The sequence below is a fragment of the Notolepis coatsorum genome, assembly GCF_963971535.1.
Source record: "Notolepis coatsorum genome assembly, chromosome: 1".
NCBI classification, from domain to species: domain Eukaryota; kingdom Metazoa; phylum Chordata; class Actinopteri; order Aulopiformes; family Paralepididae; genus Notolepis; species Notolepis coatsorum.
In genome coordinates, this window is record NC_140165.1 from 229,496 (window position 1) to 237,685 (window position 8,190).

An 8,190-nucleotide genomic window follows, 5' to 3' on the forward strand; every position below is an offset into this window, starting at 1 on the left:
AGTAAGTAAGTAAGTAAGTAAGTAAGTAAGTAAGTAAGTAAGTAAGTAAGTAAGTAAGTAAGTAAGTAAGTAAGTAAGTAAGTAAGTAAGTAAGTAAGTAAGTAAGTAAGTAAGTAAGTAAGTAAGTAAGTAAGTAAGTAAGTAAGTAAGTAAGTAAGTAAGTAAGTAAGTAAGTAAGGTACAGTTTGCTTCAACAGTATTTAGACAGCAACACATCTTTGAGGTTTGATCTCTATGCAGTTGTTACTGTGAATGTCACATTAGTGATGGCTATGAGGTTATAGAGCCAGCTGTCATTGAAGTGCATTTACATCCATGATGGGGAATGCGCTTGCCGTCTTCTCCAGAGTCAGACAAGGAGATAGATACCAATGTCCTCTCTGTGCGTTCAGTAGAAAGCTATCCGGCTGCAGGCTAGCCTAGCTTAGCACAAATGAATGGAAATGGATATTGACCAGCTAGCCTAGCTGTGTGCAAAAAAAACACCTCTGGCTACGTTTTGAAATAGGCTAGTGGTCCATAATTGCTTCTATTCATTTGTGCTAAGCTAGGCTAGCTTGCAGCCAGATATCTTTCTAGTGAAAGCACAGAGAGGGAATTAGTATCCACCATCTTGTCTGACTCTAGAGAACCACATTCCCATCATTTTGGCAAATGTTCCTTTAACAGTTGATTCTAATCAAACAATAGTTTTCTGAGATGTGTTATTTGCAATAACATCACAACCTAGCAGTTGTAATCAAAACTCAATATCTCAGTCTTTTCGTCACAATATGAAATCATATATTGTATAAAAACGGTTGTATAAAAGCAAGAAGACACTTGTGGTTGTATTGTCGTAAATTAAATTGATCAAAATGACCCGTATAAGCATTACAGGAGGGATTAAAATCATCTAGCGGTTTCTGGAAAAGGCCACAGGAGAATTCAGTCAAAAGCTAATAGTGCAACCCTTCACCCTTCACCTAGCAGCTATAGGAAAAAGCCCAGAGTGCCATAAAAATAAGAACAGATCAAATGGCAAACAGATGACACATCTTCCTCCACAACGAACAGGGATGGTGCGCCAAATAACTAAACTTTTAAGTCAAGAAGTGACGGGCTGAAGGCCAACATCCGAGTTCTGTTTACTTTAGCTAAGCAGACCAAACAGGCCATTCTGTGATACCCACTGTTAGGTTGAATGGGTACTATATTTCCATCTGTATGAGGGTCGCATTCAGGGACACTTGGGTAAATCATTCTAAAAGGAAACTAGTTCATATCCCCTCTGTAAGGTCACCTTGTAACGCTGTTTCGCAAGACCCAAATCACTGAGAGGGGAGACCTTCTAGCCAATAGGAAAGCAGGCTCTCTGGGGTGACGGCACTGGATGGCGCAAGGGCTGGGGGGGGTTCTCTCTTCTCTATAAAACCTACAGGTTGAATGATGGAGGTAAGACAGAGACACAGAGACACGGAGACACCGAGACGCAGAGAGACACGCAGGGAGAACGGAAAAGCAGAGACGGAGAATCCACCCCACCAGTTCGAGAATAAGAGACGCCACTAAGAAGCCCTCCGGGAAAAGCTGATTAGAGATAGAAAATAATTGATGCTGTGAACCAGATAATTTAAGCTGTTGGATATTCCAATAAAACAACGGTCAGAACCGTTTTCACCCGCAGCACTGTCTCCGCCTCCACGTGATTTCCAAAGGACCACATTTGAATGAACTGTTACTTTAACGGGAAACACAACGAGCAGAGTAAGCTATTCCACTATACATTAGAGAAAGATCATATAGCTATAACATAGAATCATTGAGAAGATACATTAGTATGTTATGATAAACTGAAGAAGAGGCTGTTCTCTTTGTTCTGTTTGGATCAATCATAGCAGAAACACTTTTTGTGACATCTGAGAGGTTGATATTAATACAGTAAGAATATAAATCAGTGAAATATAAATATTAACACAGTGAAATATTAAAACAGTAAACATATATATATGAAACAGTCAATTATAATAAATAATAATAAATAATATAATAATAAATAGTGCTGTCAGCCGATTACAAAAAAGTATCTAATTAATTACAGGATTTGTAATTAATTTATCGAATTAATTGCATTTTAATAGCATAACCATTTTAGGCCTGATATTCTATATTCTATAATCATATTTCAAATTGCATGTGTCCGGATGGCAGAATTCAGTACTGTATCTACAAAACCTTCTGTTTAATCATCTTCCATTTATTCATTTGCTTAGATTTTTCAGGTCTGGTAAATTTTAGCATGGTGTTATTCAGTCAAAGATAAAAAATTGAATTGATTGAATTGATATTCTCATTTGGTTCATTACAATTTACTCAAGCTTAGTAACAGACACAGTATTTCTGACACTGGGAATACATTCCCTGAGATCCATACTGCCCTGTCAAGGCTAACCGCAGTAACTCGAAAAAAGTCTAAATTGAGTTATGAGTGAAATTGACCTTGTCAATAAATGTTTTATCTTGTGACCAAGTTTCAGATGTTAATGTCGCTCAGATTTGGAGATATGGGGTTTTAAAAACTGCAGTAACTACAAAATCACACTCAAAACCCAGGCAGACCGCAGTAACTTCCAAACAGTGAAAAATGGCTTTAAAGTGTTTTGACTTGCCATCCAAAATGTGTTATAGGTAGATAGATGATAGTACCCAGATTTAACATGTATTAATGAAGTAATCTTTAGGCATACAAAAATATGACGTAATTATTTTAATTAACCCCAAAAAAGCAGCTACTGCACTCTGCTGCACGATTTCCTTAAATAATTATACAGGTAATGTACAGGCAAAGTGCAGTAACTTCAAATACAATGTTGTTTTCCCTCCAGCTTTCATAACTTAACCTAGCCATTTAGAAAATGAAATTTAACACCTGAATATATTGGAATGATGATGATCCAAATAAAATGGCTAGGTTAAGTTATGAAAGCTGGAGGGAAAACAACATTGTATTTGAAGTTACTGCACTTTGCCTGTACATTACCCGTATAATTATTTAAGGAAATCGTGCAGCAGAGTGCAGTATCTGCTTTTTTGGGGTTAATTAAAATAATTACGTCATATTTTTGTATGCCTAAAGATTACTTCATTAATACATGTTAAATCTGGTTACTATCATCTATCTACCTATAACACATTTTGGTTGGCAAGTCAAAAAACTTTAAAGCCATTTTTCTCAGTTTCACTGTTTGGAAGTTACTGCGGTCTGCCTTGACAGGGCAGCATAGATGTCCCTAGAATCAGATACCAAGAACATGCAAACGGCCATTTAAAAAAAAAGTCTGTAAATGTTTATTCTACGTTCTTATGGAATGAATGAGATTAAAAAAAAATAATAATACTTTTTTTTTTAAATTAATTTTGAGTTCATTTTCATAACACGATAATTTGCTGTGTAATTAATTAATCTAATTAACGCGATAAACTGACAGCCCTAATAATAAAATGTAGTTTGGAACCGGTTTCAGACATTTCTCCACTCTGAAATGCAAACATCACTTTCCATCACTGTATCATTTAAAGACATAGAAACAAAAAGAGATATTTAATAGATGAATAAAAACTGACCAGTCTGTTGGGCTGATAATCTAATCCTCAGAGTCTCGACTTCAGTCTCCAGCTGGCCACATCTATCTTGTGCTTCAATGAAACATAGAAGGTACAGTTTGCTTCAACAGTATTTAGACAGCAACACATCTTTGAGGTTTGATCTCTATGCAGTTGTTACTGTGAATGTCACATTAGTGATGGCTATGAGGTTATAGAGCCAGCTGTCATTGAAGTGCATTTACATCCATGATGGGGAATGCGCTTGCCGTCTTCAGAGTCAGACAAGAAGATAGATACCAATCAGTGGCGTCATTTCAGTAAAAGGCAAGGTATGGCGAGGACGGGGGGGGGGGGGGGGGGGGGTGAATTTTTTTTGTCAAATCAGTTGTGCAATAGTCACTTTTGGTGAGTTGTTTCTATACAATTCAGTTATATGACATTTAAGTATGACACAGGACTACACAAGCATTTTTTGTATAGAAATGTGTCAACAGACTAAAGCAGGGAACTATAATATTTTGCATACGAATTATGCAGAATGTAATATCATACTTTTCTTGCAATTGAGCCAATTTTCCTTAGGTACGTTTCTGAGGTGTGTGTTCAACAGAATGTAGTATCAAAAACACATTCACAAAAAGTATGGGTTACTGAATGCTGAACTGCACTATTATAATCACTAAGCCAGACCTTACCTGTGTCCCTGTATCACTTGTCTCTGCTGCCCTTTGATTAAAAAACATCCCTATTTCCTTTTTTTTGGGCATATTTCAGTTAGTCACAGTAAAAGTAACCTAGTAAAAGTGAGATAATTGACAATATCAAAACATGCTGTACCGAATAGTTCGAAGCTTCGTTCATAATGTTGACATTTGAATTCTAAATCAACATAAAAAATTGTAATAATATATATATTTCTTTTACATTTTTATTTGCCAAGGTATGGCGAGTGCCATACCTTGCCATACCAAAATGACGCCCCTGATACCAATGTCCTCTCTGTGCGTTCAGTAGAAAGCTATCCGGCTGCAGGCTAGCCTAGCTTAGCACAAATGAATGGAAATGAATATTGACCAGCTAGCCTAGCTGTGTGCAAAAAAACACATCTGGCTACGTTTTAAAATAAGCTAGTGGTCCATAATTGCTTCTATTCATTTGTGCTAAGCTAGGCTAGCTTGCAGCCAGATAGCTTTCTAGTGAAAGCACAGAGAGGGAATTAGTATCCACCATCTTGTCTGACTCTGGAGAAGCACATTTCCCATTATTTTGGCAAATGTTCCTTTAACAGTTGATTCTAATCAAACAATAGTTTTCTGAGATGTGTTATTTGCAATAACATCACAAGTTAGCAGTTGTAATCAAAACTCAATATCTCAGTATTTTCGTCACAATATGAAATCATATATTGTATAAAAACTGTTGTATAAAAGCAAGAGGACACTTGTGGTTGTATGTTATGATAAACTGAAGAAGAGTCTGTTCTCTTTGTTCTGTTTGGATCAATCATAGCAGAAACACTTTTTGTGACATCTGAGAGGTTGATATTAATACAGTAGGAATATAAATATTAACACAGTTAAATATAAATATTAACACAGTGAAATATTAAAACAGTAAACATATATATATGAAACAGTAAATTATACATATTATCACAGTGAAAATATAATCTCACCAAGCTGAGTGTTTTCAGTGTTGACATATTTCAACTCCTTCATCTTCATCAGTTCTTCATCTTTTCCCTCCAGATGTTCTTCCAGTTCTTCAAATTCCTCCAGCAGTTCCTTCTCCTTCAATTGAATCATTTCCAGGCGTGCCTCTAGAATGTGGAACGGGATGAAGATGTGAACATATTTACTGAAAACCGCTGAACATTTTCATTCACAAAGTGGAATCATTTGTTGAAACAAATTCAATTGTTGATCTTACATTCTTATGTAATTATTAGGCTATTCCATTAGAGCACTAAGACTTCACATCCACATTTAGAAGAGCAGGGTATAAAAATAGATCCTATATAGTTCTAATAGTTTCCCTCTGATATCTTGTCACAGCACATCTAACTAGAAACGTCGTTTGGTAACTTTGTGTTTCATTACAAGAAATCGACCAGCTACCTTGTAATGCGTATCTCCCCAGAAGCCCTGGGTCACTGATACACCAATACATGTGGGGGGGGGGGCACCGGGGGAGATGGGGCGGCCCGCAGGGGTGGCATTCCTGTCGCCGTGCATGGCGTGGGCTGTTTTGTGTTTTTCCTTCGGTCATGACGTGCTTTAGCGGGGGGGGGCGTCTTGGATGGGGATGTGGCAGGTAGGGATTGATGTGTGTTTTTTGGGGGGGGGGCTGACTGTTCCCGGGGGGGTTCGCATGCCTTCGAGCGGCATTGTACTTTTGTACTTATTTTATGCCATTCTTAAGTCTGCACGTTTACATTGCACTACTTTTATTGTCTTTTATACCTATTCTTATGTCTGCAATTTATGCATTGTTTTTTTTTATTCTGTCAATCTGTGTGCTGATTTTATGCCTATGTTCATTTTATAGATAGATATTAATATTTATTATATTGTAGAAATATGTGCATTGAAATGTCTATAAAATCTCGACGACATTGAAAATTAGGGTGACCTCAATTGTTTTTTCGAGTATAAATAAAGGTTGATGATGATAATGATGTACACTATTGTTTAAACCCAACATACAGTATTTATTCTGTCGCAGTCGGCTTCATTAAAACAGTGTCTTTGTCCTCCAGATCCTCTCACACTTACCAAGCTGACGAGCTGATTCTGATCTGCTCTGCTTCTGCTCCTCCGTCTCCTTCTTTAGGTACTGTTTAGCCTTCCCCTCTTACAAACAGAGAGGTTAGTTCTATGTTTTAATACTTCATCATATTAACATATTGTATACGGAGTCAAACCACAGCATTCACATAGAGAACAAATATCAGTTTTGAGACAATATTAATATCCAAGACCACTGCCTCCAGAGAATAGTAACATTTCGATTTGTCATCAGGACTGAAAACCATCTGGATCTGATCATTACATTCAAATCTTTACCAAAACATCAAATCAAATTAAGATCAGCAGGAAGGATCCACCACGCGTACACGTTACTGTCACTGCTGAAATCTAACAGATAATTAATGATAACTTTGAAATGGTGTGTAGACTCTGCCTGTCTGACCTACAGTACCACAGGTGTGGGGTAGTGTGCTAATGGAGCAGACCCAGTGAAACTAAAACGTTCCTAGAGGTCTCTGTTTGACTGCATTACAGATCCTGCCTTTAAAAGTCAACAGGTTGGAGGAATTACTGCTGTATATCCCAGCTGCTGTCTCCTGTGTTCTATCTTACTGTCACTATTCTCAGAGGCTGATCAGAAACCACATGCTGATATTCAGGTTGGGAGAGGTTTTACATGTGATTCAATCTGGTGATCCAAGTGTCTCCAATAGCTAACCTCAAACCCTAGCATTTCAGATTCCCTGCTAACTTGAATTCCAAAAATGTGTAAATAATGCAATAATCGACCACACAGGAAAAGGTATATGATGTACCTTCTATTATAGCCATAAGTAATATATTTACACATTGTATCGAACGTTTATAATTTGTTCGTATTACAAAAAAGTCAATATATATATACTGATTACCAATACTTTCCTGAGCACATATATGCACAAACACACCCTGTGGACATGAACTGTCTATATGAAGAGACAGGGACTCGTACTACTAAACACTTCAGCAACACTGTTACGCTGTAACCTACATCTCCTCCTCTCCTCACTTGAACCATATCAGAGTTTCAGAAGAAAAACACATATAGATGTACTCCCTCTTTAGGCACTTTGTGAAATAAGAAACACATCCCAGTTATAACATTAATGTGTTGCTCAAATATAGTCTTAGTTTTAGTCGCTTCTAGTATCTAATGTACAAACGCTATAAGATATTCATGGAATAACAAAGCAAAATACACCTAGAACATCACTTCATTTTAATACTTTAATAACATTTGAACCATATTGGAGGTTAAGAGGAAAAACATGTAAATATACTCACCAATGCCGGCTGTAAAAAGGAAAAACAAAACAAATATAATTTAGAGAACATGGATAATGAAGCCACAGATGAAAGGAACCTGCCAACATGGTAACATCTGTATTTTCTAACACAGCTCATAGGAAGCAGCACAGTACAGGTGACACTGTGCTGACGTCACATAGCATCTTCTGATCCATTGCCAATAAAAGCTCAGACTGAGCCGTAGGAACCTATTTTACAAACTGCTCAGCCTCCTTGAAAGATCCATCATCACCACTAGCCTGAGTACATATAACCTGTAACCACACACACACACACACACACACACACACACACACGCACACACACGTACACACACACGAAAACAGACATAGACACAGACACACACAAAAACACACGCACACACACACACACAAACTCACACACAAATACACAGACGCACACGCACACACACAAATACACACACACACACGAAAACACATTCACACACACACGTACACACACACGAAAACAGACATAGACACAGACACACACAAAAACACACACAGGC

General features: G+C 37.4%; 1 long non-coding RNA gene across 1 annotated transcript; it reads right to left on the reverse strand.

Moving 5' to 3' along the window:
- Positions 1-1,287: 1,287 nt before the first annotated feature.
- LOC311240027 lies at positions 1,288-6,666 on the reverse strand. Its single transcript, XR_014620460.1, has 4 exons — positions 6,360-6,666; positions 5,261-5,404; positions 3,604-3,675; positions 1,288-1,414 (listed from the first exon to the last, which is right to left on the reverse strand). It is a non-coding gene; the product is annotated as an uncharacterized lncRNA (long non-coding RNA).
- Positions 6,667-8,190: the final 1,524 nt, after the last annotated feature.